Source organism: Ursus maritimus, unplaced genomic scaffold (genome assembly GCF_017311325.1).
Source record: "Ursus maritimus isolate PB19 unplaced genomic scaffold, ASM1731132v1 scaffold_6, whole genome shotgun sequence".
NCBI lineage: Eukaryota > Metazoa > Chordata > Mammalia > Carnivora > Ursidae > Ursus > Ursus maritimus.
In genome coordinates this window covers 37,012,470-37,029,984 of record NW_024426774.1, presented here as the reverse complement: position 1 = coordinate 37,029,984, position 17,515 = coordinate 37,012,470, and the positions used below count along the sequence as shown (strand labels likewise).

The 17,515-nt window shown below is 42.3% G+C and overlaps 1 long non-coding RNA gene across 1 annotated transcript in view; it reads left to right on the top strand.

Annotated features, from left to right (window-relative positions):
* Nucleotides 1–17,130, top strand: part of LOC103671481 — a 29,784-nt gene extending 12,654 nt beyond the window's left edge. Inside the window, exon 4 of the long non-coding RNA XR_570904.2 lies at nucleotides 16,054–17,130. This is a non-coding gene — a long non-coding RNA (uncharacterized LOC103671481). The remainder of the gene's footprint in view (nucleotides 1–16,053) is intronic.
* The last annotated feature ends 385 nt before the right edge of the window (nucleotides 17,131–17,515 follow it).

Genomic DNA, 17,515 nt, shown 5'->3' with positions numbered 1-17,515 from the left:
CTGATGTGGGGCTCGATCCCATAACGCCGGGGTCACACCCTGAGCTGAAGGCAGACGCTTAACCGCTGTGCCACCCAGGCGCCCCTTCAGTGTTCTTTCTTAATTCACTCTAATTTGCTACAGTGAATCTATGTTGCCTGTGAGGTTTTTTGTTGTTTGTTTGTTTTTGTTTTTGTTTTAGAGAGAGAGAGCAGGTGGGGGACAAAGGGAAAGGGAGAGAGAGAATCTCAAGTAGGCTCCATAACCAGCACAGAGCCTAACTAGGGCTTGTTCTCACAACTCTGAGATCATGACCTGAGCCAAAATCAAGAGTTGGACACTTAACCAACTGAGCCACCCAGGTGCTCCTACCTGTGTATTTTTTAAGTTAAAAATACATTAAAACTTAAGGCCTCCTACAAGAAGCCTTCCTTGACTCCTTCTTCACCTCCCATGGTAGTTTTGGTTCCTTTAGTTTCCATAAAACCTATACTCACTTCTAGCACAGTACTTACTATAAGATATTTTAACCACCTGTTTAATTACCTAGGTCCCCTTTAGACTGTGATTTCCTCAGGGCAGGTGTTGTGCCTTTCATAACTGGATCTCTAGGGTTTTGCACGGAGACTGGTGCACAGAAGCTTTCATATTTCTACCTCCCCTAAGTGTCCTGCTTTTCACACCCAACTCAGTCAACAACTAATCCCACACCTAGACTCAAAGAGCCCAAAGAAGACTTCTCTTCGATCAGCTGACATGTCTTACTAAGCCCTGAGTACCTTACCATGTGCAATTAATAGGACAAAAATGAGGATTCCAGACAGACTTGATGGGCACACCCACCTCAGCAATGCCAGAAGTTAAGGAAGCAGCTCAGGCATGTGATTTAGGTGAGAGCTATATTCATTCATGTGTTCATACCTGTGGAATGAAAGGTAAAGAAAGGGAGGGGGATGGTGAGTTAGGGACTGGAACTAGATCTTGAGACGAGATACAAATTGGGAGCTGGAAAGGCCAGGAAAAGCATGAATCTCTGCTTTGGAAGACAAATTGATGGAGGATAGACAGAGCATCATGCAGACACTGAACTTACAAAAATTCAATTAGGTGTAGTTGGCAGAAAGGAAGGGAGGAAGAGGGAAAGTACAAAAGGGGGAGGGGTGGAAAAAAGATACAAGAGAAGTAATCATTTAAATAATACAGGTTTTTATTTTTTTAAAGGTTTATTTATTTATTTGAGAGAGAGCGAGAGAGAGGGGCGGGGGGTGGGGTGCGGGCCAGAGGGAGAGGGAAAGAAATCCTGAAGCAGATTTCCATTGAGCGCAGAACTCAACACGAGCCTCGATCCCAGGACCCTGGTGATCATGACCTGAGCCAGTATCAACAGTCAGACACTTACCCGACTGAGCCACCCAACCGTCCCAAAAATACAGGTTTTTTATTTTTTCAATGTATAAGTGAACCTATGCAACACTTCACACAGTGTTGTGCCTGAAGAGCTTGAGAAGGGAGAGGTGACATCGACTTTACCCTTAGTGTGCAGGGATTCAGCTTTGACCACTTGGATTACCAGGGGAGCTTAAAAAAAATACAGATGCCTGGATCCTACCCTCAGAAAATCTGATGTAATTAATTGGTCAGAGGTGCAGCCTGGGCTTCAGGTTAAGAGCTCCCAAGTGATTTTTTTTTCCCAATTTTAAAAATTGTGGTAAAATACACATAACATAAAATTTACCATCTTAACCATTTTAAGGTTATAGTTCAGTGGTATTAAATATATTCATGATGTTGTGCAACCATCACCACCATCCATTTTCAGAACCCTTTTCATCTGTAAAACTAAAACTCTATACCCATGAAACAACAACTCCCACCCCTCATTCCAGCCCCAGGAAACCATCATTCTACTTTCTGTCTCTATGATTTTTTTCTAAGTACATCATATAAGTGGAATCATACAGTACTTGTCTTTTTTTGTCTGGCTTATTTCAATTCACATTATATCCTCACGTTTCATCCATGTTCTAGCATGTGTCAGAATCCCCTTTCTTCTTAAGGTTGAATAATGTTCCATTGTATATGTATAATATATTTTGCTTATTCATTCATCTGTCATTGGACACTTGGGTTGCTTTCACATTTTAGCTATTGTGAATAATGCTTCTATGAACATGGGTGCACAAATATCTCTTTGAGACCCTGCTTTCAGTTCTTTTGTGTATATAGCCAGAAGTGGAATTGCTGGACCATATGGTAATTCTATTTTAATTTTTGGAGGAAACTCCATACTGTTTTCCATAATGGCTGCACCAATTTACATTTCCATTAACAGTGCATAAGGGTTCTAATTTCTCCCCATCCCTGTCAACACTTGTTATTTTCTGGGTTTTTGGTAGTAGCCATACTAATGGACATGAGGTGATATCCTGTTGTAGTTTTGGTTTGCATTTCTCTAACGATAGTCATGTCAAGCAACTCTTGATGTGCTTATTGGGCATTCATATATTGTTTTAGGAAAAATATTCAAGTCCTTTGTTCATTTTTGAATCAGGTTGTTTGGGTTTTGGCTGTTGAATCTTAGAAGGTCTCTATATATTCTAGACATTAATCCTTTATCAGATAGGGGATTTACACATATTTTCTCCCATCCTGTGGGTTGTCTCTTTATTCTGTTGATGGTATTTTTTGATGCATAAATTTAAAAAATTTTTTCATGATCCAATTTGTCTATCTTTTCTTTTGTTGCCTGCACCTTTGAGGTCCTATCCAAGAAATCATTGATTGCTAAGTTGAACATCATGAAGCTTCTGCCCTATGTTTTCTCCTAAGAGTTCTATAGTTTTAGGTCTTACATCTAGGTCTTTGATCCACTGCGAGTCAAATGTTGTAGCTGGTGTTATGTAAGGGTCCAACTTCATTCTTTTGCATGTAGATATCCAGTTTTCCCAACACCATTTGCTGAAAAGACTGTCCTTTCCCTATTGAATGGTCCTGGCACCCTTGCCAGAAACCATTTAACCATTTTTGTGAAAGCTTATTTCTGGGCTGCCTATTCTATTCCATTGGTCTGTATGTCTGTCTTTATTCTAGTACCACATTGTTTTTGATTACTGTGCTTTGTAGTAAGTTTGGAAATCAAGAAGTGTGAGTAATCCAGCTTTGGACTTCTTTTTCAAGATTATTTTGACTCTTCATGGTTGCTTGAGATTCCGTATGAATTTTAGTTTTCTATTTCTGCACAAAATGTCATTGGAATTTTGATAGAGATTATATCGAATTTGTGGATCATTTTGGGTAGTATTGACATCTTAACATTTTAAGTCTTCCAACCCATGAATATGGATGTGTTTCTATCTGTGTCTTCTTTACTTTCTTTCAGTAATGTTTTATAGTTTTTTATACAAGTTTTTAACTCCCTTAGTTAATTCCTAAATATTGTATTCTTTTTATGCTATTGTAAGTGGAACTTTTTTTATTTTTTATTATTTTTTTAAGATTTTATTTGTTTATTCGACAGAGATAGAGACAGCCAGCGAGAGAGGGAACACAAGCAGGGGGAGTGGGAGAGGAAGAAGCAGGCTCATAGCGGAGGAGCCTGATGTGGGGCTCGATCCCATAACGCCGGGATCACGCCCTGAGCCGAAGGCAGACGCTTAACCGCTGTGCCACCCAGGCGCCCCTGGAACTTTTTTTAAAAAAGGATTTTATTTATGTATTTGAGAGAGAGAGAGCACAAGCAGGGGGAGTGGCAGGCAGAAGGAGAGGGAGAAGCAGGCTCCCTGCTGAGCAGGGAGCCTGATGCAGGGCTTAATCCCAGGACCCCGGGATCATGACCTGAGCCAAAGGCAGGCGCTCAACCAACTGAGCCACCCAGGCACCCTGTAAGTGGAACTTTTTTATTAATTTTCTTTTCAGATTATTTATTGTGAGTATATAGAAATGCAATAGATTTTTGGGTGTTGACTTTATATCTTGCTACTTTGATTCATTTAGTTCTAACAGGTTTGTGTGTGTGTGTGTGTGTGTGTGTGTGTGTGTATAATCTTAAGGGTTTTCTACATATAAGATCATATCATCTGTAAACAGAGATCATTTTACTTCTTCTTCAAGTGATTTTACTGTGCAGCCAGGGTTGAGAATCTCTGTGGTTGGTCTTCATTCCTAATCACTGCTTTTAGTTGGGATTTCATGCTGTGTTGAGTGTGATTCTAGTATTTAAAGACATGTATTTGTCACTCAAAATGAGCCCCCACCCCCAATTCAAGCCTGTAATTTTATCTGGTGTTTGTCAGAGGAAAAAGTAACCTGTTTCAGTGTTGACTATGTCTGATTTATTAAGTTTATATATCTGTATTCTCTTCTTTGTGGTATTTAAAAGGTTTCACATTTGATTTTTAAAAAATCTGCCCATTATTCCCTCCTCTAACCCCTCAAAGGTACCACATTTGTTACTTTCTTATGAATTCTTCCAGAGCTTTGTTATGCAAACTCAGCTAATGCAAATATTTATTATTTTCCCACTTTAAAAACATACCATGCTCTCTATTTTGCACCTTTTAAAAGGAATTTATTTATTTATTTATTTATTTATTTATTTATTATTTAAGAGAGAGAGAACAAGTAGGGGCAGAGGGAGAGGGAGAAGCAGACTCCTTGCTGAGCTGGGAGCCTGATGTGGGGCTTGATCCCAGGACCCTGGGATCATGACCTGCACCGAAGCAGATGCTTAACCGACTGAGCCACCCAGGCACCTCTGCATCTTTTTTTAAAAAAGATTCATTTATTCATTTTCTAGAGAGAGGGAGAGAGAGCAAGTAGGGGGAGGGGCAGAGGGACAGGGAGAGAGAGAATCTTCAAGCAGACTGCCCACCAAGTGTGGAGCCAGTTGTGGGGCTTGATCTCAGGATCCCCAAGATCATGACCTAAGAGTCAGACGCTTAACAGACTGAGCCACCCAGGCGCCCTTGTATCTTTATTTTAAATTTAAGAATATTTTGGTATCCTAGCACCCACATCTTAAAATATCAATTTTCACTTAAAGGAACCAGGCATTCTTGGAAAAACAACTCAGTCCAGATTTGGGCAAGATATGGGCAAGATGATTTTAGAATAACTTGTTCTATAAGAAAATAAGATAGCTCTCAAAGACCAGTGGAGGATGCAGAGGCTACCTCTGGGAAAAGATGGGACAAGAAGAACATCAACAGGATTGAAAATCACCAAATGTATTTAAATCCATAATTGCAAAAGATATTCCAAAAAATATGTCACTGTTGGAGGATTTTAGAGAACCTTAGTTTAAAACTGCAAAAAGTGGGAGAGTGAATCAAGCATTTCAGGACAAACTATATCATTTCAGTACAAACATGACAAGGGAGGCTTCTCTTTATAGAAGTATTCTACTAATGAAGAAGTAATGATAGAATTCGAACTCTGCCACTTCGTACCTGTGATGAATTAATGAATGTAGAGCCTAGAGCCAAGGCCATGACATCACAATCCATAAACATCCAGATGTAGTATGCCACCTGATCAAACTGCACAGGACTACTTATCGAGTCATCCTGCTACCAAAGAAATGTTAAAAATCAAACTAAATTGGATCAAACCTACAGACATAAATACCAATTCATGGGAAAGACAAGGGACAGAGGAATATTTCAAATAACTCCACAGGGATGCAATAAGCAAAATCCGGACTATGGGAAACAACAAATAAATTACTAGGGGTAAAAAGAGATGGAGGGGATCCTGTAGATCAAAAGAGATTTAAGAGATAGCAACCAGTTGCAGTGTATGCAACTATGGAGAAAAGAGTTAACTCAGCAGGCCTGAGACTGCTACCCTTACAAAGGCCTGCTTTACAAGGATGGCCCTTGACTGGCATCTGGGGAGGGTTAGACTGGGGAGGGTTCTCACCATTCTCTAACTAATGAGAATGGCTCACTGTGCATAAACTATAAAAACAATGTAATCTGTGTTAAATACCTGCTTTCCTACTGGGAGTCTGAAATTTTGGTATATGCTAGGCACTGGGTACCTGTATGATCAGCCCTGAGTAAAAACCATGGGCAGGAGTCTCTAATGAGTTTCCCGGGCAGACGACATTTCATATATATTGTCATAATTTAATGCTAGAGGAATGAAATACGTCGTGTGTGACTGACTCCTTTGGGACAGGATTTTTGGAAGCTTCCTTCTGGTTTCCTCTGGACTTCACTCTATATGCCTTTTGCCTTTGCTGATTTTGCTTTGTGTCCTTTCTTTGTAATAAATCATAGCTATGAGTATGACTATATCCTTAGTCCTGTGAGCCCTCCTAATGAATCATCGAACCCAGGCGTGGTCTTGGGGACCCTAGACATCATACCTTATTTGGATCTTGATAAAACATACAAACAAACAAACAAAAAATGGGGGGGGATGAGAAATCAGGGAAATTTGAACTCACTGTAATGATACTGAGGAATTAGTTTTTAGATGCGCTAATAGTATCATAGTTCTGTTTAAGAGATATGCACATATTTTAAAATATTTGTGGGTGGAATAATACGAAGTCCGAGGTTTGCTTCAAACTAATCTGGAAGGAAGGGTTGAAAGTGGGTAAAGGTGTAGATGGAAAAAGATTGGCCATGAGTTAAAGGCCGTTGAAGCTGGAACGTGTGTCTCTGGGGCTTAATTGTGCTATTTTGTCTACCTTTGTATATGTTTGAAACTTTGTCCAATAAACTTTAAAAATATATATTTTGGAGTTTTTAAAATTTCAGCTCAAAGATAGCTTCCTTGTTTTTTTTTTTTTGTTGTTGTTGTTTTTTCCACTGATGCAGAGTATCCCACTATATAGGGTAATCTCAGTTCTATGTGATTTGCCGTGCCACTGCTTTAGGACCTGACCCTCATGTCACATGCAAGTGCTCTTAGAACTGCTTCCCAGCTGAACGCATAGAGGCTTATCCCCAATCCTCCCAAAGACATAACCATTAACCTGAAAGAACTGTAGTGTTGGCCATTCCATACCAAAAATGCAGTGATTCTTAGAGGACATCCTACTTAAGGCAACGTGAACAAAGACAAACAGTGCAGTAGAGAGTGATTGTTGTTCGCATAGGAGACCCAGGATTTAGAAGTGTCCAGAAGTATCAAGAGTCTAGAGTGGAGCAAACATGAGTCTACAGCACTATCCTGGCAGGGTCTCCAGGTCTTTGAGAAACTAGAGGAGAGAATTGTATGGCCAGAGGACAACAGGTCTGTCTCTCCAGGGTCTCTACATTCCATGGCTTGCGCTATCTTAGGGTAACTGATCCCAAAGCTTTGGGAGAATATATTAGTCAGGATTCTTCTGTGGCAAGTCACAAAAACCAACTCTAACCACTTTAGGAGAAATTCTTAAAAGGTATATTGTTGTTGGAAGGATGTGGGATATTGGAGAGCTCACAGAATTAAAGAAAAAGTTGAGCAACCAAGTCTCTGAAAGTACAGGAACTGCAGCAGCTTTGGGGGAATCTAGAAAGCTGTCCCCATGGATAATCTCTTTAAGGACAGAACCACCTCTATCATTGTTTTTTCCTGGAGTCACACTGTCAAAGTTTACTTTCCCTAGAGAGAGGGATCTTTGACCTAGCTTGGATTATCAGTCCATTCTCAGCTAGAGAAGGGCAGGGCCCCCCTGGTCAAAAGAACTCTCAAGACAGCATTCAGTGGGTGGGAGAAGGGCACGTTCCTATGGGGAAATCAGAGTTCCTCTATCAGCTGATGGGGGATGGATCCTGGGCAAACAAAACAACAAATGTGTAATACTAAGGAAAGAAGAACTCTGGGGGCGGGGCCTTAGCATGGCCAACTGTGGAGCTGGAGTTTCAGGAAGATTGGGTGGGCTTTAGCAGGTCAATATCTGGGGCTATAACCTGGGCCCTTGATTTTCTCTTCGTTGGTGTAGCCTGAGAAACAAGGGCTGCACTGGAGAAACAGATGACTTATGACTGTCCTGTCCTTTCCTGTTCAACAGAGGTTTTAAAACACTCTGGACATTTAAAAAATATAGTGCAGGGGTGCCTGGGTGGCTCAGTGGATTAAGTGTCTGCCTTTGGCTCAGGTCATGATCTCAGGGTCCTGGAATTGAGCCCGATCAGTGGGGAGCCTGCTTTTCCCTCTCCCTTCCCCCTCCCCCCCGCTCATGCTCTCTCTCTCTCAAATAAATAAATAAAATATTTTTTAAAAAAATATAGTGCAAACTAATAAAAGAGAAGAAAGAACACGAAAGATTCCTGAACAGGAGGACTCACTGTAGCTTAAGGCAAGAGTTCTGCTACGTGCTGTTGACAAAGACGGTTCCATCCACTGGTCCAGTTAGCCGGCATTGTGTTCAGTCCCTTCCCAGTGCCCCTGTACCACCAACTCTTGCAAATCCCACTGCTTGAGAGCCTTGTGTTGCCCGCTGAGGGCTGTCGCATTGTGATGCTGAATTGTGAAAATAGAGAATGTAGCATTCCTGGACACAAAACCAGAGCATATAAATAAACTCAGGAGAGCCAGTTTAGGGAAAGTTAAGGTTATCGAACAGTGAAGTGATTTATCCAGGAAGCTGTGGAATTTCCTTCCTAGGATATCTTAAATACACAATAAAATAAATTTCTAGCTAAATACCAATTTCGAAATGGCTGTTCTGGGTGCCTCCTGTTCTAAGGCTTTTTATTCTCTCAAGAGCCAAAATGTAAAAATAGAAAATATAATGTGTCTTTCAAATATAAGTTTGATGCCTCTTTGGGCATGTTGCATAATCCCTGGCTTCCACATTCTGAAGCTTGGTTGCTTAGATTTGGAGAACATGTGGCTGTTATCTTTACTCATCAGTTTTCAGAAAGATCTATAACCTTTGGCACAGTGGTTATGAGAGGCCCAGGAGGCAGCTTAATTAATAAATTCTAATCTTGTTTTATCCACAGTCACACTGAGTCACTCTGGCAAGCTTCTGACTTCTTTCTTAGTAAGCTCCATTTCTTTCTCCTCTTTTTCCCTACGCTTTCTCTTCCTATCGCTTGTACATTTCTTTTGATCTAGCCAAGGCACTACTAATGGTATCAGGGACAGTATTTAATTCTTGGTTATCTTTGAATGTGCACAGCAGGAAAAATAAACATTTATGCTCCCGGCCTCCTTTTTGTGGTTATAGAATAATTCACATTAATTTTCTTTAAAATTAATGCAGTCATCCATAGATACGACTGGTAAAAAGGGTTTGAATCAGTGCTGATCCAGAACTAGAAAAATAATTCAGTGTTCACACTCTTCATCATGAGTCAGTCAGTGCCATTTCCCTAGGTATAATAGAAACAGCAGTGGAGTCAGAAAATGAACAAGTCAAGTGATAGTCTTGACAGTTCCTTCCGACCCAAAGGTCATTTGGCTCTCCATTTTCATCTCTGCGTGGCTAATCCTTGCATGTTGACTCTTTCTTGGCAACATCCTGTCTGGTCTCCTGTAGTTCAGTGGGTGACCTGTCCCCAGCCGGGGTGTGGGCCCTCTGGCTAACTGCCATCTCCTCAGCACCTGTGCCCAACTAGGCACATGGTAGGCTCTGGATAAATACTGGTTGAGGGACAAGTGAATAAATGATTGACTTGAAGGAGCAGTGTTTGCCCAGACTTGTTCTCCAGCTGAGACCATGGGGACCTCTGCCCTCCTCTGAGTGCTGAGTTTGGAGAACCTCGAGGGAAAGGAGTTGCAGAGGAAAGGCCAGCGCCTTCCCACACCTCACCCTTCCTCTGACAACCACATGGATTCTGACATGGATGGATTTCAGCGTGCCAAGTCGGCCCCTCTGTTCTGCTGTAGGAACACAGGCTTCCTCTTCTTTGGCTGCACTTTAAGGTAAAAAGATGTTTCCATACTTGCCCTTTGCCAACACTCTGTAGCTTCCTCCTCTTGCTTTGAAAGCAGCTTCCTTGCAGGGCCTGAATTCTAGAAACAGGTAGTGTGTGATTATAATAAACTCTTCCTGTTGGCTTGGTGATTGTGTTTTCAGTAGGGCGGCAATCACCTGATCCTGGAGTCCAGCCCCAGCTTCACTCAGAGAGGCCAATAGTGACTCTGATCTGTATCTGCTTTTCTGAAGACAGATGTGGCTGTGGCCTGGGTGCTAGTGGGTGGGGCCTGGAGGAACTGTGTCTTTCTTTACCAGTTTATTCTGGGCGAACTGGCAGGACCTGGCAAAGTCAGACTATGAGATGGAGGAGTGTGCCTTTGGCCACCTCCCTGATGACCATCTCCCTCTTTGCTAAATTAGGGCGGAAAAGTGTTGGTTAATAGAAAAACCTTGATCTTCATTCTGAAAAGAAGGCAGAAAGAAGGGCAGTTTATACATATCTCTGGCCAAGAGCTCTGGGCCACATTCCTCAGAATTGTTTTAAGTTTAAAGGCCAAGCACACCATGAACTTGAATGTGTAACAGGTAGCCATAAGCAGCTCAGCTTAGCTCAGCGGGGAGGAGCAGAGGCAACCTCCAACTGAGGGTTCCTGGAGGATGACGGAGAGAGAATGTTCTCTCTGAAAGGAAATTTTGAACTGTAGTACCACAGTACCAACCTGGTACCATTCTGCACAGGCATTTGGGTGTGTTCTCAGCTTACGGAGATACCAGAGACTCTCTTGTTTTGTTTTGTTTTGCTTTGCTGTGTGGCTAAAGGAGGAAACTATAATTGGTCCTCTGCATAACCAAAGCATATATATATAACAAAAACCATAAAGAGGGAAACGTTCAGAAAAATCCTTTCAATATAAACCCCAGCTCTTACAACTAGTTCTTAGTTCAGATTGTTTCTCAGAGGTGTAAGGGCCTCGAAGAAGCTAATAGTACTCCATATTTCTTATTTAAGTCCAGAAGCCCCTTTGCGCACATGCCCTAGGACAGGATCTGTGGGCATAGGCCTTTATTGTCACAACAATCCAACAAATCCTTCTTTAGTGAATGAAAGATGAGCTGGGCGTTGATGGGCTCCAGGAATGGTGAGTTTGGCTACAGAAGCCCATCACTGCACAGAAAGTGTGGGAAACATGCCTAGAGAGGACGGGGCTAGATCGCAAAGAAAAGAGCCTTCACATCAGACTAAGGGATTTGTTCTGTAAGCAAAAGGAGCAGAAAGCTGGGGAGTAATAGGAAAAGCATCTTTAGAAGATTGCTTTACAATTACTTCATGTGTTTATTGGAGAAACACTAATCCTGAACAATGCTTCTTGAAAATGGGGACAAATAAGTTTAGGAAACCCAATCCACTCTAGGCCTGGAATCTCCTGGACACTCATAAAGCACATTTGTTTTAAAGTCTCTGAGAGGTCACAAGAAACTGGCTTAACTCTGATTAACCCAGGGGGAGAGTGTACTACTGAGAACCTGGTTCCATTTTTCTAACCAATCTCACAACAATGAATTTGTAAGTAGCCTCTTTGTACCAGAATATTGTCAATAAATTTAGTACCAGGCAAATATAACTCGCATGTTGAAACCCCACAGCAAGTGACCTCAGAGTAAAGTTCCCTTGGTGGTAATGTTACAAGACTCAACGCTCAGTGCTTCTAACACAAAGTCTTGTGCTAATATTCCTGGGACGCTCACAGGTATAGTTCCAAGGCCTCCTAGGCTTGGGCAGTGTGTAGTTCTAATTAAGTGTCTTTTCCTCTCTGATTTGAAGAATGAAGGGGCTAGAGGGACAGTACCCTGCCTTGCTCCGACCCTCCCCCTGCTCACGTGGTCTGGTTCCGCAGGCTGCTGCTGCTCCCCACTGCCCGCATTCATGGGGACCTTCTACATGACTCTTCATCATTTCAGAGGGGTTGCTCCTAGGAGAGCTGCAGGGCCTCTGTGTCATGCTTTTCCCCCTTAATGCCACATTTCTCCTTTTCTCAAAGCATAAAACCCCCTAGCATGCTGGATATGTGTAATGGGGAAACCCGGATCTGGTGGAAAAGTCACCTCCTGTGTTAGCCAGGGTTCTCCAGAGAAACAGAACCAATAGGATGTGAGCGTGTGTGTGTATGTAGAGACAGAGAGAGTGAGAGAGAGAGACGTATTTTAAGGAACTGGCTCATGTGATTGTAGGGGCTGGCCAGTCTGAAATTTTTAGGGCAGATTGGCAGGCTGGAGACTCAGGGAAGAGTTGATGTTGCAGTTGCAAGACAGTTTAGAGGCAGAATTCCTTCTTCCTGGGGAGACCTCACTCAGTCTTCTCTTAAGGCCTTCAACTGATTGGATGAGGCCCACCCACATTATGAAGGATAATCTACTTTACTCAAAGTCTATTGCTTCAAATATTAATCTCATCTAAAATATACCTCCCCGTGACATCTAGACTGGTGTTTGACAAAAAAGTGGGTACAATGATATAGTCACGTTGACACATGAAATTAACCATCACACCCAGGTGTGCTGTGGAGTTGGGCCCATTCTGCCAGGCTCCTGGGTCACTTGCAGTGACTTTCCTCTCAGGCTGCTTGTCCCTCTCTGCAATCTGGGTCCACACTACAGCCACGGTAGTGTGTCAAGTGGACAGAGCCCTTCTCTTAGGTGCATCAAACCAGCTTTAGTTTGCATGGCATTTTGTAGTTTGGTCATTAAAGGCCCTCTTCCAGAGAGTTTCTTCATTCTTCAAACACTAAAAGCTTTAAGTTTAGTTATCTAAACACTAAATAGAATGACAGCGTGGAACTGGAAAGTGAGCTGCTAGCTACCAGACAACAGCAGGAAGGCAACCACACCATCAAATACCTTGATGTTCAAAAGACTGAATTCAGAGCCCGGGAGGAGATTTGCAGAAGTCAGTGTGTCATGGGGAAGGATGAGTTGTAGACAGTCGGGGAACCTGTGTCATGTTCTGTGGGTCCAGATGAAGGCAGAGGATATTTGTAGCCAGAGTGATTTGGTTAGGCCTGCCTAGACTCTCAGCCTCAGATTCATTAAGACTATTTTCTTTCTTTTCTCTCTCTCTCTCTTTTTTTTTTTTCGATTTTATGGTTTCATCTACTAAATATCCTTTGAATTTCACTTCTCTCCTCTCTTCCCATTCTGAAATCTTACCCTTGACTTTTTTCATCTTTCCTCTTTAGAGATGCCACTGCTAGAACTTTTGGAAACCAGGCCTCCATCACTAAATAGTACCTGGTGTCTACTCATCCAAATGGATTTTGATACTCTTTGTTCATTTTACAGAATAAACTAGCTCGGGCATCATAGTCTATTGTGAAATGCTAACTTTTCTAATTCTGGCTACTAACAACATATAAGCAGGGTTTGGGGTGCTTTTAAGTCTTGTCAAAAATCAAAAGCTTTATCTAATCCAAACTGGCTTCCTTATGGACTACAGAGGCCATAGCAATGTGAATGCCAGAAAGGTGAAGGGAGAATGCCTATACACTTTAGGAAGTGAACAGCACTGTTCACCACTGTAGCTCCACTTCCAGTCTTTGTAGGTGGGATGTAACCAGCTTTGAATGGAAAAAAAAAAAAAAAAAAGCACCCAAAGCCAGAAAATATCTTTGAGCAAAAGCCTAGATATGACCCGGTACTGATGCCTATATCCTGTAATACATAACATCACATGTTCTTGAGTGCCATTATGTGTAAAGTTTGTTGTTGTTGCTGTTGTTATAGCATGGGTCTTAGAGCTAAACCAAGGGATTAGCTGCTGTAGAATACAGTAGACCACAGTAGGCCCCAAGACATGGAGCCCAAGAGTGTCACCATAATGAAAATTGCTCTAATCCAAGTGTAAAATGCATATACAATGCATATTCTTAGGAATATGACCAGTCTGAAAGCATTTGTACCCATGAGGGAACAGCATGTCATCAATACCCAATTCACTCCTGAGGCCACTTCATGGACATATGTAATGTAATGGGTATTGTGTTAAGTATCTAAGCAGGAGACTTTAAGAAAAGGGTGTATGTAGTCCAATCTGTAACTCCCTTGTCTTGGACTGTACTTATCATGGTAACGTGGACATTTTAGTATTCAGTACCATTCTGATTTTCATGGTCTCTCTAACTAAAGAGCGAGTCCTTGGAATAGTAACATAGCTCTGTGGATTGCTTGAGACCCTTAGCAGGCTAAGAGAGGGGGTATTAGCATCTAATCTCAGTGAGACCAGTGTAAATGCTTAGCGCTGTGGCCAAAGCACAAAGTGTTTTTCATTTCCCTGGTTAGTGGTTTTCTGACTTTACTGTATATTAGATTTTTAAAATCCTGATGCTTAGGCTGTACCCCAGACCAACAAAATCAGAATCACTGGGATTGGGAAGCAGGCATCAGTGATTTTTAAATCTCCCCCCGTGATTCCAGTGTACAGCCAAGTTTGAGAACCAGTATTTCTCAAGCCTTAATATTCATAAAAATTACCTGGGGATTTTGTTAAAATGCAGATTCTCATTAAATAGGAATAAGGTGTGAGATTCTGCATTTCTAAAACTCCCAGGTGGTGCTGATGCTCTTGGTCCACAGCTCACTGGATTGACAAGGTACCAGAAAATCCGGGTGGGATACTAAGATTTCCACTGGAGGTAGGGACAAGAGGAAGGGAGACCAGGTGCAACGGATGCTGCGGATTGTGTCCCTCCATGTCTGTTCCAGCCTCTCCTAATGTGCCTTCCTGCACTACAGAAGCAAGAAACCTAAAAACCTCATTTCCCATTGCATCTAGGGCTCTGAATCTGATTCCCATCCCACCAGTCGCAAGCACTCAGGTGATACTTGAATTCAGAACTCAGTGGGGGAAGGTGGCAGGATAAGAGTTTCCCATCTTGCTCTGTGGATTGTAGCAAAAGTTCTAGAGCTGGGGTGGGGCGGCAGCCTCCCAGTGCAGTGGAGTGCCTGGTGGCCCATTTCCTCAGTGTGGATCTGGGAGTTATTCCTGAATGCTTAATCTTCCAGATTCTGTGTCTTCAAGCCTTCCCATAATGCTATACATTTTTTAACATTCTAATTTAGATACTTTCTGCATAAGCTAGCTAGGATGAGTTCTATTCTTTGAAACTAAATCTTGGCCAATACACCAAGTGCTTAGAATAAGAAAGAGCAAGTTAGTAATATTGTATGGACCAAGGGTAACATCTGGAATACAAAACAAAAAACAAAAAAACAAAAAAAGCCAGGGTCAAACAGATGTAGTGTACAAGGAAACAAGACGGTAGAGCCAAAAAGTTCTCATGGACACACTTGATGGCATCCAGGATTCTTTCAAGGACACAGAACTTTCCTATATGTGAAAGTCCCCCATGTTTTGTTTTGTTTTCTAGTAGTCAAAGTCAAAGATCTTTGAACTGGCATCCAACCCCTAAGAACTACTAGAATTATTAAACGTTTATTTGGAGGATATTGAAAGAATGCCTTTGGAGAAGATTTGGGGGACTCAGAGCTGACACTGAAGGAAGAGTTTAGAGGTTAAGAAAGGGAAGCTCCTTTGTTTTCCTAGGAGCCTATATGAATGGGAGTGTCCTAAGTTTGGGGTCAAGCTGTACTTGGTGGCCAAGCTACCTTCTCTTTTGTAGCATGTTGCGTCCTAACCTTAGGGACCAAGAAATCATTGCAAGGCTTCTGAAAACCCACACAATCACTAAGTCTTTGGCTGTAGGCTGAATAAACAATGTCACACACGGATATATGACAATCTAATAAATATAAAAATGACATGATTAATAAAATACAGATATATTTAAAATCATTGGAGAATTCACAGATTTTTAATTATGAGTTTTGTTAGGTCAACAAATACTAGAAAAACAACTACTAGCTAGTAGAGGGCTACAAGACATTTTCTTACATACGTGACAAAGAGAGCACTCATACTCAAAGATTGGGTTTCATTGCCCAGTCCTTAATGAAGTCAAGATTGGATGTTCCAGCTGTGATACAAGTATAATAGGAAGAGTTTGTTCACAGCTGGGCAAGCAGAGGAGAAAGACCAAAGGGTCTGAAAAAAGGTACAACGTCATAGACCAGCTGCCTGCACCTCACATAGAAATCCCTGGTCTACTGGGAGCTCGGGGTTTTGTTTTTCTTAAGAAGACCCCATTCTGTCTTTGATTCAGGGTCAAGGTCGGAGAGAAATCCCACTTGGAAGCGGTCTGTGGTAGCAGCATAAAAGTGGAAGAACCCAGAAAATTCTGGACCAGAATACAGTTATTCACTCATTCAACAATCTTGACTATCAACTATATGCTGGGTAAACTCATAGGCTCTGGGGATGTTTGATACCAGCCCTACCCTCAGGAAGCTCAAAGTTGAGTGAGGGAGACATGCAACTATATGGGCAACGAAATACAATGGTAAAAGTAGCAGGATGGGGTGTTTTCTGTCGGGACCATGCTGAAAGTGATGGTGGCCTATAAACACAGTGAAAGATTCAGTCCTTTATCCTTCATTTTATACAAACATCATCTCAGACTAACCCAAGAGTAAACAAGGGAAAGCTTATCTTTATAGACATCTGTCTGTTCCCTCAGACCCTAAGTGTACCCCCACTGAGGTTGGAAGAGAGAACCACATTGGCTGACAATGCCTTGTGATTAGCCCAGACGAGGTCGAGGTGTCCCCAAGCTCACCTGCCCTCCCCCTCTGCTGCCATTCTCAGGTGGCCCCATTCTCAGGCACTGTCACTAGCATAGCTATGAGTCATTATCACGGGATGTTTGTCTCTGCTCCCACCCTAGTCTTGCCAGATCAAACATACTGGCCACGGAGGCAATTAGCCATGGAGCCCTGAGCCTTGTTGACCTTGAAAACTTGGCACAGTCAGTGCAGCATATCCATTATTGATTTATAGGCTGTGTACCACGCAATTGGCTGGGCTCCATGCTGGGGCCCAGGTCCCTACTCCTCTCCCCCCGTCCCTCTTTGTTCCCAGCAGTGCTTATCCAGGTGACAGCTTTCTTGGTCCAGGTGATCTACCTTTGCGCAATCCTCTTAACTTATTTTAAACATTTATTTGATGGCTGCTCTTAGCCATACTTAGCCATATTTAACCAAATGCTCTTCACAGCAGAATGCAGAGCTGGGGGTGCATAGGTGGCTCAGTCAGTTAAGCATCCGAATCAGGTCATGGTCTCAGGGAGGTGGGATGAAGCTCCGAGTTGGGCTCTGGGCCGGACATGGAGCCTGCTTGGGATTTTTTCTTTCTCTTCTCCCTCTGCCCCTCCTACCTGCTCTCTCTCTCTCTGAAAAATAAGTAAATAAATGAATAAATGGCATATTCAATTTAATACAATAAACATTAAAAAGAATGCGGAAGTGTGTAATTCACATGCTCCTTGGCCTCAGAGGGGTGGGGGCTGGGGTATTGCTGAAGACTGATGATGTGTAGTTGAGTGTTTTCATTAGCACCGGCCGACTGGTTCATTGCCTCTGTTTCGCTTCCGAATTGCTATCCATATGCCTACACCCAACCCAAAGGTGAAATGGGGTTTCCAGAAAAGCAGGCAGCATGACCATTTGGGGGGCCTGCTGAAGTTCACTCTCTCTTTTAGAGCTCTTGCCTTTGCTACCAAAATTCTC